Source organism: Diceros bicornis, chromosome X (assembly GCF_020826845.1).
Source record: "Diceros bicornis minor isolate mBicDic1 chromosome X, mDicBic1.mat.cur, whole genome shotgun sequence".
In the NCBI taxonomy this organism is placed as follows: Eukaryota; Metazoa; Chordata; class Mammalia; order Perissodactyla; family Rhinocerotidae; genus Diceros; species Diceros bicornis.
In genome coordinates, this window is record NC_080781.1 from 134,226,246 (window position 1) to 134,239,907 (window position 13,662).

The following is a 13,662-nucleotide window of genomic DNA, read 5'->3' on the forward strand; positions in this document are numbered from 1 at the left end:
GGAGGGTCTATAGGCTGCATAGACGCAGATGACAGGATGAGAAGGAGGAAAGATTTCAAACTTCTGCTCCTCCTTCACTGCACACATCTGAAGCAGGCCCTCAGACCACACATGCCAGTGGGCCTGGGGCAAAACCAGGACAGCGGGAAAGATGGGTCGATTGAGGCATTTGACTCCTGAGTCTGTGCTAATAACCACCTGAAACCATCTTAGTGGGTGAGGACTGGCCTTTCAAAAGATTCTCATTTTAATAGAATATAAAGAATAGATAAGCAACAAAATAGCAAGCCAGCCCTGATGACCATTGGTTAAAGGTCATTGCACACTTCTTCGGCAGCTGAGGTTCCATTCCCCAGCACGGAACCGCACCACTCGTCTGTCAGGAGCCATGTTGTGGCTGCGGCTCACATAGAAGAATTAGAGGGACCTACAACTAGAATATTAAACTATCTACTGGGTCCTTGGGGAGGGGAACAAAAGAGAGCAAGACTGGCAACAGATAATAGCTCAGGGCAAATCATTCCCAGCAAAAAAGAAAAAAAAGAAAAAAGAAACAGAATAGCAAGTATCAGAGCTAATCACATAGAGAAAGAGAAGGTGTTCCTTCATAAAGGTATACACATATATATATAGTCTACATGTATCTATAAAGACTAATAAAAACATACATGATTGTATACACGTTTATCTGCATATTCATGTGGTATGGACACATATGTGTCTATGTGTACATATGTTATAGATACATATGTTATAGATACAGATACAGGACAGCCGCAGTGGGCAGAGACGTACAATGTATTTCTTACAAGGAAGGAAGATTAAAAAGTGAAAATACCTGCACTCGACCACGCAATACAAGGTCACCATAGACCCGGACGACCATCCAGAAGACCCTGCAGCTGTTCGGCCTCTTCAGGACAAATGAAATCCAGAAAAGTGTTCGCAGTGTCTGGCTGGCTGGTGAGACCCAACGGGAAGGTGGGCTTCTTCTCTGACCTCCCCCACCGCCCTGGGCGCAGCAGCCCCCATCCAGCACCTCCCCTGGGACCGCAGCCCTTCTCGGCCAGGTGGACGAGGACCCTCCCGAGGGAGGCCGGAGGGCAACCCTGGCCCCAGAACACAGTGTCCGACAAACCCCCTTGCACCCCTGCTGTGCGTTCTGAGGGACCCCCAGCAGGGCTGACAGTGGAGCGCTCCCCCCAGTCACCTCCTCAGACAACCAGGGGAGTCAGACATGAGGGTGAGGGGCACAGACTCAGGCGGGCAGAGGGCTAGAGGCCCAGGCCAGGCAGAGTCAGGGTGAAGAGCGGAGGGTGAGGCCGAAGGAACATCCGGACCCCTCTCTGCCCCTGCCCTCAGCCCTGGGAGACCCCAGGCCATGGTGTTTGGATGTGACGTCCTCTAACCTTGTTCTGAGGGCCGGTGTCAGGTGAGCAGAGGCAGCCACATCTGGTCAGCAGAGGAAGGAGTCTCAGGATCTGCCAGGACTCAAGACAAGACCCTTTGGGAGGAACGGAGGGCATGGATGTTCCCCCCACCCCATTAGAGAAGGAAACTTACAGAGGCCAGCTTCCCCTGTTCTCAACCCGGGAATCCGTGGGCAAGGATGGCTGGATGTACCCTGCTCTGACTTCTGCCACGTGGTTGGGAATGGGGCATCTCAGGGAGGTGAGGCCTTGGTCTGAGCAGAGACATCAGGTCAGCAGAGAGAGGAGTCTCAGGATCTGTCGGGTGTCAAAGTGAGGATCCTTCATGAGGACTGAACGTACCCCCCTCACCTCAGAAAAGAAAGGCCGGCACAGAGTCCTGCTGTCCCCCGTTCTCAGCCCTGGAAGGAACAGTCGGCGGTGGTCCTCAATGGCATGCTCACTTCTACCATGGGTGGGAAGGTGGGGAGTCCTCAGGGACGAGAGGTCTTGCTCAGAGGGAGATGTCAGCTATCCCATGTGGGGGGCCGGGAAGAAGGGCAAGCCCTGGCAGGAGAAAAGAGGAATAAACTACAGGAGGTCTGAGGGAAACCCCACCCAGGACAGAAATGCTTTTCCCCTCTGCCAGCCTTTTGTCATCCTGGTGGGGGATGTGGGGGGTGAGGCGTTGGCGTGGATGTGGTGCCTCCTCCCGTTTCTCTCAGAGCCCTCGGGGAGGTGAGCACTTTGGTCTGAGAGGACGATGTCAGGTCATCTGAGGAAGCACATCTGGTCAGCTGAGAGAAGAGTCCCAGTTCTCGCCAAGAGTCAAGGTGAGGACCCTGAGGGAGGAGCGAGTGTACTCCAATCCCCAGGACAAAGAGGGGGATCCTCAGAAATCTGGCCTGCCCCTACTGTCAGCCCTGGAAACCCCCCGGCAGGGCCTGTCTGGCTGAGCCCCTCCTCACTTCCAGACCAGTGGTCTCGGGAAGGCGAGAGCCTTGGTCTGAGGCTCTGTTCTCAGGTCAGCTGAGGCAGGATCCCAGGCCCTAGCAGGGGTCATGGTGAGGACTGAGGGAACTCCCACCAACACAGTCACCAGGACACATGGAGTCCAGGCCTGCCCTACCCTTCTGTCTGCCATGGGGAGACCCGGGATCGGGGTGTGGATTGATTCCCCCTCACTTCCTCTTCCCGTGTCTTTGGGAGACGAGGTCTTTGCCTAAGGAGGGCGGCCTCAGGTCAACAGAGGGAGTTGTCCCAGGCCCTGAGGGTGTCAAGGTGAAGACTGGGCAGACAACCCAGCCCAGGACACATGTAACCCACAGAGTTTGGACACCCCTTATTGTCCCTTGGTGCTTCCTCTTAGCCCCTGGGCAGGTGTGGCCTGATGTGGGGACCCCTCACTTCCTTCTGTTCAGTCTCAGGGGTGTGTGATGTTGTTCTGAGACTTTTGCCTCAGGGCAGCAGTGGGGGGGGGCCAGGGTCTGCCAGGGGAAAGGAGAGGACCCTGAGTGAGCATGCAGGGGACCACCCACCCCAGAACAGTGGGGACATCACAGAGTCTGGCCCGCCCCTCCTGTCAGCACTGGGGTCCCAGGGGTCTGCTTGCAGTCTGCACCCTGAGGTGCCCACTCGCTTCCTCTTACAGGGGCTCCAGGAACCCAGAGGTGAAGGCCTTGGTCTGAGGCTCGTGTCCTCAGGTCACAGAGCAGAGGAGGCCCAGGCAGCGCCAGGAGTCAAGGTGAGGTACACACCCTGAATGTGTACCCAGGGGACACCCCATGCCAGAACCGAGAAGTCCCTGCGCTGCCCGAGGCCACCCCACCCCACTGTTGTCCCCAGAACCTCAGGCTGTGCTGGGTGCACCCTGAGGAGCCGTGTCACTTTCTCCTTCAGGTTCTTAGGGCACAGGCTGCCCAGGAGGACAGAGCCCTGCGAAGCCGAGAGCACCCCTAAAGAGGAGACCTGGAAGTCACCTTTGTCAGAGCCACCAAGGGTATGTTCCTCAGCTGAGGCCGCTCGCACTCCCTCTCTCCCCCAGGCCCGTGGGTCCCCATCGGTCACCTCCTGCCTACGCTCCTGCTGGCTGCTGGACACGCGTGACCATGTCTCTAGGTTGGATGAGTGAGCACTGCAAGTGTGAGGAAGACCATGAAGACCCAAGAGAGGCCCAGGGCCTGGTGGATGCACAGCTCTCTGGGGCTGAGGAGGAGGAGGCCACATCCTCCTCCTCCTCCCCCCACTCCTCCTCCCCCTCTGTCCTGTTCCTGGGCACCCTGGAGGAGGTGGCTGCTGCTGCAACCCCGAGTCCTCCCCAGAGCCCTCAGAGTGCCTGGCCCTCCCCCACTGCCACAGCAGCTGCTCCGTGGAGCCAATCCCAAGGCCATGGCTCCAGCAGCCAGGATGAGGAGGGACCAAGAGCCTCGGAGGACCTGGAAGATGCCAAACCCTCACTCCAAGACGCACTACATTTGAAGATGGCTGACCTGCTGGGGTTCCTGCTTCTGAAGTATCGTACAAAGGAGCCGACCACAGAGGCGGAAATGCTGAATCTGGTCATCAGAGATTACCAGGACCACTTCCCTGTGATCTTCAGCCAAGCCTCTGAGTGCATGCAGCTGGTCTTTGGCATTGACGTGAAGGAAGTGGACCCCAGCGACCACTCCTATGTCCTGGTCACCACCCTGGGCCTCACCTACGATGGGATGCTGAGCGGTGAGCAGAGCATGCCCAAGACCGGCCTCCTGGTGCTGCTCCTGGGCATGATCCTCCTGGAGGGCGACTGCGCCCCTGAGGAGGATGTCTGGGAAGTGCTGAGTGTCATGGGGGTGTGTGCCGGGATGGAGCACTTCATCTACGGGGAGCCCAGGGAGCTCCTCACCAAAGTTTGGGTGCAGGAAGAGTACGTGGAGTACCGGCAGGTACCCGACAGCGATCCTGCACGCTATGAGTTCCTGTGGGGTCTCAGGGCCCATGCTGAAACCAGCAAGATGAACGTCCTGGAGTATTTTCTCAGGGTCTGTAGCAGGGATCCCAGTTCCTTCCTCTACCTGTCTGAAGAGGCTGTGAGCGATGAGGAAGAGGGGGCCTGAGCCAGAGATGCACTCAGGCACAGTCCAGGCCCACGTCCAGCAGCTTCTCCTGCCGGGCATGAAGTGAGGCTGCTGCTTCACTGTGTGTTTGAAGAGAGAGCAGTCAGCGTCCTAAGTAGTGGAGGGCCAGGGTGAGGTGGGGGGGACACGGTGCATAGCGTCTTTGGGTTTCTGTTCTCTATGATGGATCTTGGAAATGGATCTTTGTTTCCTTATGAATTTTTCAAATGAGTTCCTTTAATAGAAGGTTTAATTAGCTTCCACATCTAAGTTTGTTCATTAGCTTCCACATCGAAGTTTGTGAATAACATTCATTACATATGAATTTGTACTTATCCAGTCCAAGAGGAAGAGTTTTGCTATTTTGTAAAATAATTGGGACACCTTCCATTGTAGTCTGTAACCGAACCTGGTGACATGGCACTGGAACAGGAATATCCTTGGAAAATGTGAAAGAACTTAGCAGTCAAATCGATGGGGTCAAGAAATTGACAAATAAATGTAGAAGGTACTTAATTCTTGGCTTCTTATCCCTTCTCTTCTGTCATTCTATTAAACTAAAAGTTATATGTATAGCTGGATTTGCTTGAATTATTCAAGAAATACAGAGAAATTTCATCTGAATAAATAAGACCCCTGCTCACTGGCTCATTTCTTCCGCACACTTTTGCTGAGCCTCTGCTCTCTGGAAGGCCCTGTGTTAGTAGTGGGGAAAGCAGGGTAAGCAGAACACCACCCACCCACAGCATGAGACTCTAGGAGCCTCAGTCCTAGAAGGAAGGTGATGAGGTGTCCCCGCCAGAACAAGTCAAAGAAGGTGAGCGGTGGTGTGGCCCCAGGGGAGAACACTCAAGTGTAAATGCCCTGAGCCAAGGCAGTGTGGGGCTTTGGGAAACTGTGATTCCTTCCGTGGGAGTTGATTGTAATGATGCTGGGTAGTGGCAGCAGCCAGACTCGCAGACGGTGTGTCTTAGGGCTGAGAAGAATGTCTGAAGTGGGAAATGGCTCTGAGAAGTTTCTTTTGGATCATGGGTAAACCAGAGAGAAATGCTGATCTGGGGCAGGAAGGGAAGCTGTCCTGGGCTCTTGGTCACATTGTAGTTGAACAACAGTGAAAACTGAGGTGTTTAATTCCCATGATCTGCAAGGATTTCCTGAGAAATACAGTCGCATTCCTTTGAAGTGATGCCCTGAAGTCAGTGGCCTGGCACTCGTTTCCCAAACCTGGGAGAGCCAGAGCCCACAGTATAAATTAGGTTTTAATCTGATTTGAGGTCAATTTGGGCAATAGTAATCAAGGGCTAGATTTTTGGTGGGCATGAAATTAATGGATGGTCTGGATGACCATAGTCTGGATGAAGAGCAGCTTGGAGTGAGGCAAGGAATTGGTCCTTGATTCTATTTCTAGGTTTGTGTTCCATCCAGCTGGGAAGACTCCGCCAGACCAGAATACTCACATATATCCTCTAATTGGGAAGATTTACTGAGTTCTATTTATGAAACATCCTTTTTGGCTGATTAGCTATTCCATATCCTATTGAGCTGCATGTTCCCTCATATGACCTGGATAACAATCAAAATTCCAGAGGAAAGAGTGAAAGGCGTGGGATCTTAGAAATAACCGCCAGTCCTCAAAGTGCCCATACACACCAGGCACCGTGCCAGTTCCTTTCCGTACATCACATACACACCTGCAGTCCTACAAGACAGGGCTCACCAACCCACTTCCTTCACAGAGGGAGAGCCAGAGGCTCAGAGGGCTTGCTAATTTTCCCAGGATCACATGGCTAGTAAGTGACAGAGTGACGAACAAGTTAGAATAGTTGCCTTGTGTTGAGCACCTACTATGTAACGGTACATGGGAGAGACCAGTGCTCATCCATATCTTGTCTAGCTGTCTTCCATGGATACAGGAGATACTACATTGCCAGTCCACTTGCAGTTATGGAGGGTCATGTGATGACCCTTTGCAAGGGAGACTTGAGCAGAAGCATTGTTTGTCACATCCAGGCATTTGAGAGCCAGTATGCCAGGTCCATGCTCTCTCTCTCAGTTCACCAGCAAGCATGGTAACCCCGTGCTGAGATGGTGGAACCACAAGATGGAAGCAGTCTGGACCCCTGGGTCACCTAGAGTGGAGAGATCCTGGCAAACCGCATCAGAGTTTATGTGCACCAAACATACACTTTTGTTGTGATAGCCTTTCAAATGTCAGGGTTGGTCTGTTGCCCCAGCTAGCAGAAACTTTAACTGACATAGTGACTATTTATGTTGTTAGGTTTATATAATAAAATACTTTATAATATAAAGATTACTATATATTGCATATATTATATATTACATATATTGCATATATTCTTGTTGCAAAAAATTCTAAAATAGAGCTAAATCACAATTTCCCCCTTTACAAAATTCTTCCCAAATTCAGCCCCCTCATCTGAGGTCACCACAAAAAACATATTGCTGTATGCTATTCCAGAGCTTATTCTGGGCTTTTTCATACATAAATACATTATGAAATATGTGGCATTTTTAACCTACCTAGGTAATGATGTACATATTGATCTGTCACATGCCTTTGTCACTTAATATGATGGATGCAGGGTATTCCCATGACAAAAGATATAGATCTACCTCACTTTTGCAAAAAAACACCAAATAACCCTATTCAAAAATGTGCAAAGGAATTGAATAGACATTTCTCCAAAGAAGATATACATGTGGCCAATAAGCAAATGAAAAGATGCTCAACATCACCAATCATTAGGGAAATGCAAATCAAAACCATAAGGAGATATGACCTCACACCCATCCAGATGTCTACTATCAAAAAAAAAAAAAAAAAAACAGAAAATAACATGTCTTAGCGAGGATGTTGAGTAATTGGAACCATTGTGCACGGTTGGTGGGAATGTATGATGATACAGCCACTGTGGAAGACAGCATGGCAGTTCCTCAAAAAATTAAAAATAGATTTACCATATGATTCAGCAATCCCGCTTCTGAGTATGTACACAAACGAATTGAAAGCTGGGTCTCAAAAAGGTATCTGTACACCCATGTTCGTAGCAGCATTATTCATAATAGCTAAAATGTGGGTGTGACATTGTGACTTTGAGAAAATATATATATTTGGTCATTCAGATGACCAACATATATTTCTCATATAAATTGGTCTTTGTCCAGGGTTCCTGACTCACAGCTCCCAAATCCCTTGGAATGTTCCAACTGTTGAGAGTGACTGAGTTGTCTCTTGTTATTAATGAGCTGACTTTTGGAGCCCACCCAAGGATGGGAGCTGTTGCGAAGAGAACCAAGCATGCGATTAGAGGGTTGGAACTTTTAGTTCCACTGTCTTGACCCCTGTGAAGGGGAGAGGGCCTAGAGATTGATTCAGTCACCAATGGCCAACGATTTAATCACTCGTGACAACATAATAAAGTCTCCATAAAAACCCAAGAGGACAGGGTTTGGAGAGCTTCTGGGTTGGTGAACATGTGGAGACTCGGGGACAGTGGTGTGCCTGGAGAGGGTATGGAAGTTCTGTGCCCCTTCTTATGTACCTTGCCCTATGCAGCTCTACATCTGGCAGTTCCTGAGCTACATCCTTTTACAATAAACCAGTGATCTGGTAAGTAACTGTTTCTCTGAGTTCTGTGAGCCACTCTGGCAAATTAATTTAACCTGAGGAGGGGGTCATTGGAACCTCGGATTTCTAGTAAGCAGGTCAGAAGTACAGGTAATAACCTGCATTTGCAATTGGCACCTTGAGTTGTAGGAGGTCGTTGGAACCTCCAATCTGTAGCTGGTCACTGAGAGGCACGGGTAACAACCTGGGCTTGTGATTGGCATCTGAACTGGGGGGTGGGACAGTCTTGTAGGACTGACCCCTTACCTGTGGAATCGGATGCTGTCTACAGGTAGGTAGTGTCAGAACTGACTGGAATTCTTGGACACCAATAGGGCGTCAGAGAATTGCTTGTTGTATGTGTGGGAACCGCCCACCTCCAATGTTGAAATTGAGTCTCAGAACACTAGAAGAGTGCGAGCAAACCAAGCGTCTATCAACAGGTGAATGGATAAGGAAAATGTGGTACTACCATACGCTGGAATATTATACAGCCTTAAAAAGGAAGGAAATTCTGACATATGCTGGTGAAAATTAAGACACAGAAAACTCATTTTAAATGAAGTCAGGAGGCCAGAAGAAAGAATTCTCATGCACGAGCCTCTCAATGCACACTACAGACCCCAACAGGAAGAGACATACCTTGCATCTCCCACAGGAAGATGCAGCAGAAGGAAGGAAGAAATTCCTCCTTGCCGAGCAACAGTTCAGCCAACGAGAGTTGTTCATAACTCATCCAATGAAAACACACTATACTTTGAAGTTCCAGGTTCCTCCAACGGACTATTTGTTTATAACAGCCCCTCCCAGCTTCATAAATGAATGTTTTTCTGCTTTGTTTCTCTGGACATGCCTGTGGTTTGCCACAGACCACATGTCCCCCATTGCAATTCTATTTTTTTGTTTGTGTGAGGAAGATCAGCCCTGAGCTAACATCCACGCTAACCCCCCTCTTTTGCTGAGGAAGACTGGCTCTGAGCTAACGTGTATTGCCAATCCTCCTCCTTTTTTTCCCCAAAGCCCCAGTAGATAGTTGTATGTCATAGTTGCACATCCTCATAGTTGCTGTATGTGGGACGCGACCTCAGCATGGCCAGAGAAGCAGTGCGTCGGTGCGCGCCCGGGATCCGAATGCAGGCTGCCAGTAGCAGAGCACAGGCACTTAACCGCTAAGCCACAGGGCCGCACCCCCCCACTGCAATTCTTTGTTGTTCCTGAATGAACCATTTTCCTATTAAAATAACTGGCTGTTTATTTGTTTTAGGTCAACATGCTACAACAAAGATGAGCCTTGAGGACATTATGCTAAGTAAAATAATCCAGACACAAAAACACAAATGCTGTGTGACTCCACTTATGTGAGGTACTTAGAATAGTCAAATTCATAGAGACAGAAAGTAGGATGATAGGTGCCAGGGGTTAGGGAAAAGGCAGAATGAGGAGTTATTGTTTAATGGGTATAGAGTTTCAGTACTGCAAGATGAAAAGAATTCCGGAGATGGATGATGGTGATGGTTGTGCAACAATAAGAATGTACTTAATACCACTGAACCATACATTTAAAAATAGGATGGTAAATTCTTGTTATGTGTATTTTACCACAAAAAATATATTTTATTAAAAAAGGACACTGTAACAGAAAGGAAGACTGCCTTAGATGGGCTCATCAATAGACTGGACCCCGCTGAGGACGGAATGAGCCAGCTTGAAGAAATGTCGACAGCAATGTCCAAAACTGAAATGTAAACAGAACAAAGAATGAAAAAGATGGAAGAAAATACCCAAGAAATGTGGGACAAGTGCAAAAGGTGAAACATATGCATTAGTGGAATACCAGAAGGGGAAGAAAGAGAGAAAGAAACAGAAGAAATATTGGAAGTATTAATGGCTGAGGATTTCCCAAAATTAATGATAGACTTGAAACCAGAGATTCAGCAAGGTCAGAGGACACCAATTAGGATAAATAACCAAAAGAATGTACATCCAGACGTATCATATTCAAACTGCAGAAAATCAGAGAGAAAGGAAACTTTCTGAAAGAAGCCAGAGGGAACCAAAAGTGTGAGAGGAATCCCTTCTGTTATTTCTCTTGTCAACTTAAAAAGCCACGTTGCCTGTTATTTTATCTCAAAATGAGTTTATTCAGGAATAGCCAAAAGAATTGCAATGTGGGATGTGCATGCTATGGCAAACCATAGGCTAATCCGGAAAAGAAAGGAGGGGAGCTGCTTTTGTAGAGGAAAAGGGGGAGTAGGGAGGGGCTGTTCTAAGTGAAAGTCCTTTGGGGGAAAGTAACAGTTCAGGGCGGCAACAGCTTCTCATTGCCTGAGCGTGGCATTTCTCATTGGCCGGGCTGTTGCTGGGTGGGGAGAGAAATCTTCCTTCAGTAGTAAAGTAGTTTTACTTCCTGTCCAAGGTGCCAGCGTCCACTTCCTGTTTCGTGTAATTGAGGATGTAGGATAGGGTGTGAGAGCTCCCTCTGCAGGCCTTTCCGACTCCAATCCAATTTAGTTAAGGTTTCTTTTATTAATTTCCGCACTCTCTCCCTATGCTCCTGCCACTTGGCCAGCGAGTCAGACCCATTCAAGGGAAGTGAACAGTTGTGTCAGGAGACTGAAGGCCCATCTCCTAGATAGAGGACCACAAGGGGGCCTCATGTGGGGCCAGAGAGTGTGGTCAAGGCGTTCTGTTCTGAACAATTTTAGCTGCCTGTGACCAGTGTCAACGATGAGTGGTGCAGGCGTTCTGTGTGAAAAGTGCCAGAGCTGGGCCCACCCCCGGCTGTGTCATAGTCAGTGCTGTCAGGTGTGCTCCCAGGCTCAGCAGTCAGTTTGGAGTCCATCACTTGAGGCAGCTTGCAAAGGCGGCATGGTGTGTTCTCCTTCAGGAGGAGGGCAAAGCTTCCAGGAGCACTTCTGGAAAACCAAGATCAAAAAGCCCTCCCCGTGCACAACACCTCCCCAGCTGTCGGGTTTTGTTTTTCCTCCATCCTTACAAAATCAGTGTGTGCCATTCAGTGATCAAACTTTACATTGTTTCCATCATCCCCTCTTCTCCCCCAGACCCTTTCTGCTCTGGAAGGGTTGTATGCAAGAGGGACAAAAGCATTTTCACAGAGAAACACTGGCATACAAGTGAGCCAGAAAGACACGTCATGTTCGGGAAGTGGTCAGGATGAAATCCTGGTTTTGAACAATTTTCAAAATGGATTTACATAACTCTTTTCATCCTGATCGCTTCTGCAGTGAGGGGTGGAGAAGAGAGCAATGCCTTTCTGGGGACAGCTCCGTTAACACTCACACCGCCTGGTGCCTGCGCCAGGAGAGTGAGGGAAACAGTCAGGCAATCGGTCCTTGTTGCAAACTGCGACTAACCCGGCTAGTCAATGGCAGAGGAACGTCCCGAGAGGGGGTCTGAGTGGGATCTGTCTGAAGTGCGTGGAGGGCTCCCAGTCCCTGCGATGGGCCCTCCCCCGATGTACAACTTTCACAGGAACGCCAAGTTAGGAGTGCAACCATCCGCCTCAGAAATGCAGTGCCCATGGGCAGCTCCATCTCACTTGGCCCCATCCCATATCAAGCCCTTCATCGCGGGCATCTGCAAAAGACCCAGATGGTGCAGGACAGCACCCAAGATGCTATGACAGATTCGGACCCCACAGAGGGGTGCCCCAAATCTGCAACAGTCCCAGAGTCCGAGACCTGTTCATTGAGCTTGGCCTGCTCTCCATTCAGCACAGCTAGCACTGAGGCTGAATCAGACCATCGTGGACAGTTTCAGGTTTTAGCTTAGAGTTAAAGCCAGTCCATTAGGATTTGTGAGTCTGGGGTCCACAGAAAGTCAGTGGCTTTTCTGCAGCAGCAGGAAAGCCGAGACGCTGCAAGGACAGACGGCAGCGGTCCAAGTCTGAGTGACAAGCAACGCTTTCCTAAGCCCTTTTTGCCTTGTCAGCCTTAGAGTCCCTCCCAATCCACCCCTGAAAAACATGCACCTCAGGTCGGATAATCATCGGCCTCTAGGGGTCAGACATGTGATTTCACAAGAGCTCATGAGCCAACTGTAGGGGGTTCGAGGGATTGGGGGCTGATCCAGGAAGAAGAGATGACCAGGGGAGGCAGCAACACACCACAAGCTTTACTGGGTGGTGTCTCAACAGGATTGCATTAGAGGGGACTCCCTCACAGCATGCAATCGTCCCGGGGTTTATGGGTCAGGAGGGCACTCTCAGAAGGGGAACACTATGGTCAAACTAATGTGTCCCCCCAAATGCATATGTTGAAACCCTAATCCCCAAAGACGAGTGCATTGCAAGGTGGGGCCTTTGGGAGTTGCTTAAGTCAGGAAGGTGGAGCCCCCATGGATGGGAATCACCTTCAAAAAGAGGCCCCAGAGAGATTCCCAGCCCCTTCCACTGTGTGAGGACACAGTGAGAAGGTGGCGGCTAGGAACCCGGAAGAGGTACCTCATCCCACCATGCTGGCGCCTTGGTCTTCCAGTCTCCAGAATGATTAGAAACAAATTTCTGTCGTCTATAAGCGACCCAGTCCGTGGTCTTTTGTTAGTTGGACTGTGGGAGGAAGGCAGGGGAGCTGCTGGGAGAGAGGCATCAGAGAGGGGGCCCATGTGTCTAAGGGATGTTGCTCAGCAGTTCGGGGCAGTGGCCTGGGGTCTTAGGGCCACAAGGCTCTATCTTATTTATTCTTAGCAGATGTGGCTTGAGGTTTGGTGGGGTACACGAAGCAGGCAGGTTCTAAAAGGCCTAAAATCTGCTAGTATGAGCACTGTGTGAAACAACTGGATATGTGAAAATTTGAGGTGGTTGCTGGCAGGTTTGTAAGCCAACAGGACTCAGACTACTGTGAAGAAATATACCACCTAGGGCTGGCCCCGTGGCTTGGCGGTTAAGTGCGCGCTCTCCACTGCTGGTGGCCCGGGTTTGGATCCCGGGCGCGTACAGACGCACTGCTTCTCCGGCCATGCTGAGGCCGCGTCCCACATACAGCAACTAGAAGGATGTGTAACTATGACGTACAACCATCTACTGGGGGGCTTTGGGGAAAAAAAGGAGGAGGATTAGGCAATGGATGTTAGCTCAGAGCCGGTCTTCCTCAGCAGAAAGAGGATTAGCACGGATGTTAGCTCAGGGCTGATCTTCCTCACTAAAAAAAAAAGAAAAAAAAAGGAAATATACCACCTAGGGGCCCATACACACAGGTCACCCCTCTTTGGCTCGTCAGTATAACACAACCTGAACGCTGCTTTTTAAATCTCTACAAGTCTATCTCCATCTGGAGACTGCCTCTCTTTCCCAAGTGGTCTTCCTTTTTCCAGGGTCGCCAATAGGCAAAAATCATCAGGAGGCTTGTTCTGTTTCCAATCCTCAAAGAGTTTACACCAGAGAGATTGATTGAGACTGACTTGAACGCCACAATTCCTACCGGGATAATGTCCCTAAAGGAGAATAAGGCTAGTGGAAATTCCTAGAATCCAGGCCTCCCTGTCTAAGGCAAGGGGAGGAAGCAGGCTGCTA

At 49.8% G+C, this 13,662-nt stretch overlaps 1 pseudogene; it reads left to right on the forward strand.

The window, feature by feature from the left end:
• Positions 1-3,532: 3,532 nt before the first annotated feature.
• LOC131400390 (melanoma-associated antigen 10-like) lies at positions 3,533-4,639 on the forward strand (annotated as a pseudogene).
• Positions 4,640-13,662: the final 9,023 nt, after the last annotated feature.